This window comes from Penaeus monodon, chromosome 24 (genome assembly GCF_015228065.2).
Source record: "Penaeus monodon isolate SGIC_2016 chromosome 24, NSTDA_Pmon_1, whole genome shotgun sequence".
Classification (NCBI taxonomy): Eukaryota; Metazoa; Arthropoda; class Malacostraca; order Decapoda; family Penaeidae; genus Penaeus; species Penaeus monodon.
Window position 1 is genome coordinate 27,166,048 of NC_051409.1, and position 3,202 is coordinate 27,169,249.

Sequence of the window (3,202 nt, forward strand, 5' to 3'; positions counted from 1 at the left end):
ACGTTGTGCTCAATATGAAAGAATCCTTGACGGCTTTTTTTCTCGAAAGCTACGAAATTACCTCCCTTTTTCTGTAAAGCCAGCGCATAGGTTTATTTGATTCCTCTTAGGGATGTTTAGGGCTGTAAACTTTATTTTACGAAGAATGGCTGTATCATGAATACATCCAAAGTAAAACAATTTATTTATGCTTTTACTTTACAATTTTCGGTAACACGATAGCAATACTAGTGGCAACCCCCGCATGGCTAAAAAGGTAGCTTCAGTTGTGGCTTTTTAAAAAGCATTTCACAAGGGCATTTCCGGGTTTTTTCATCAAATTGAAAAAATTGCATTGGGGAAATTTTTACAAGGTATTGCGGTATATAATCTCATATTATTTGGTTGCAATTTCAGACAAAGTTTTTAAAATTTACTTACACATTCTGAACCCCCGTAATACTGCGCTGTGTTTTATAAGCCCAAACCCCCCCGCCCCACCGTTTTATCCTTCGCCTTTTCGATTTGGGTAAGAATTTTAGTATTGCATACGAATCCCCTTTGTTTAAAAGGAAGGGAAGAGAAACGTAAAGAATAACTGATGCTGCAAAATGATTTCACGAAAGAAAGAGTCTGTGATGGATTGATCGAAAAAATCCGTCGCTCGAATGTATCCGCTATTTATTTCAAAAAGTGGGGCCTTTGATTTGGGAAAACGAAAAGGGGGCCACCTCCCTTGATTCCGGCCCCCCTCAAGGGTGGCCTGTCGCAGCCTTCCCAATTCGATAGGTAATTAAAAAAATAATATAAAAAGGAAAATAAAGGAAAGCAGCAAGTTTTTTTCCCTTTTTTGCGTTTATCTCTCTGATCTCTCGCTTCTTTTTTCCAACCTTCCCCTCCCGATTTAACTGCATCTCCAATAGTACTCCCCCCCTTCCTCCCCTCTTTTTTAAAAAAATCGGAAATGGTGTCCTGTCCTGATGTTCCAGCGCATTTTAAAGGAAACTGGCATGAGCCACAGATGATTTTCTCAGCAGTTCGCCCCCCCCCCCCCGTGCGAAGAATAAGTTTTTATTTCCCTAAATAGGGATTGCTCAGTGGGGGATCAAAAGGGAAAGGGGGGAGTAAGCGAGAATTGCGCCCCCCCCCCCACGTGGTGATAAGACAGGCAGAAATATGTAGATAATGAATGGGGCGATTTAAACCCGTTTTTTGATAGAACTGATAATAATATTTCGACTGAATTAAAATGTGTACATAAACTCCCCGTAAAATTTTTATGATATCTATATGTCTGTTTCCCCAAAATTTACTTACTACTGAAATCATATCATGCAATAATTAAAAAAAAGTGCCAAAAATTGTTTTAAAGGCGCTTAATGCTCCCTAATGCTAAACTCTCACTGGCGAACTTTTCCTCCTCCTCCGACCCCTTTCTTATGGCCTTTCCCCTATTTTGGGCCCCCCTATTAAAAATTCCTTCCTCCTCTTAATAAAACCGCAATGGTATTTTTATCATGCTTCCCTTAAATTAATTAATAAAGAAATTGCAAAAAGGATCTATTCAGGATCCACTAACGCAGTGTTGATGTCACTGAACTGACAAAGATGGGGAATCCTTGTCGGAAAAGTTGCATAAAATGTTTTATTTGAAAATCAAAGTAAAAAATTTTTATATATTGATATGGCCCCTTTTTCCTGGTCACCCGTAAATTTTTCTTTTTGTATTAATTATTCCTCACTCCCTTGGGTTTGAAAATTGTTCAGATTTTGCAAACGAAAAAAAAAAAATAATAAAAATGTAACGATAAATACAGGCCCCCTTACATTTTTTTCGGGATTTTGAAATGCGTCTCTTTTTTTTTTTTTACACCACTCCTTTGGGAAGACGTATCATGTTTTTATGTAACCGGGGAGCCGGGAAAATGAAACAAATAATACGTTTAATTAGTCTTTTCAAAAAGAGTTATTTCACATAGGAGCGACTTAATTTTCATTAAGTCCAATTATTTAAACAAAGCATCTATAACAGGGTATCATCATCTAACAGCCCTATAGAGATTCTTTAAAAAAAATTTTTTTTTCTTGCTTAAATGAAATTGGGAAAATAGATCTAACTTTTTTGGGGTTTTAAAGATCCAAGTATGGGAAAATAACAACAAAATTTGTCAAATATGAAATTACATGTAAGAAAAACATTCCTTTTTTGATTCTTATAATCAAAAACTAAAAAAGATTAATCTACACCTTTTTTCAGTAGAAAAACATATCTGAATTTTTTTAAGATTGACAAAAAATTGAGCATAAGCCCGTATATCGGGAAATTGAACGGGATATTTAAATTTAAAAAAAAGAGATTTGTTTTCTTTTTGAACTAGAAAAAGTAGTTCTTTATTGACACTAGATGATCCCCCAAAGTTTTTAAAATTTTTTGTTTTAAAATAAAAAAAAATATTACCAAAAAATTTTAGTGAAAAATTCAATCTAATTCGGAAAAAAATTTGGCCTTTTGGAAAAAAGAAAAAAATCCATTTGCAGATTTTCCGCGGAATTTATGCCAACATGAAAAATAATGCAAAAGGGACTCAGAATTAATCAGAGTAAGCCCAATTCAGTCTATTACAATAATACATCGACAAAAATGTTTTTTTTTGATAGAAGTCTTTTAAAGAATTTTTGGTAATTATCTAAATATTTTTCTTTTCAAATTTTAAATTTTGATACAAATAATTCTCTGCTTTTAGACAAAAAGGAAGCACATTCCTAACACCCCAGCGCCTACCCCGTTCCCTTTTTACAGCCCCTGGCTGTGCTTGCAGCTCAGGGGGTTGACCCCGAATGAGCCGGGGGGCCTTTTGGTCCAAAGACCCGTCACGGAAAGGTTCCTCCCGACGAAAGGGGTGGCCGCGATTCTCCGGGGGCATCCCGAGGGTCCCGGAGGTCACGAAGAGGGGGAGTAGTCGGGCCTCCCCACACACCGAGCTACGTTTTTGGGAGGGATGTTGACCCCGGGGAGGATCCCGCCGGTGCGGGGGTTCCGCAGATGACCTGCGGGCGAGGGAAGGGGAGGGCGGTGAGGCAAAAGTAGAAAAGTCACGAAGAGAAGGAATAATTTCACAGCGTAAAAAATGCGACTTTTTCTTTCCCCGTTTTATCAAATTTTCCCTTTTTCTAATAATGTATATCATCGAATAGGAAAAAAGTAAAAGGATTATATGGAAAA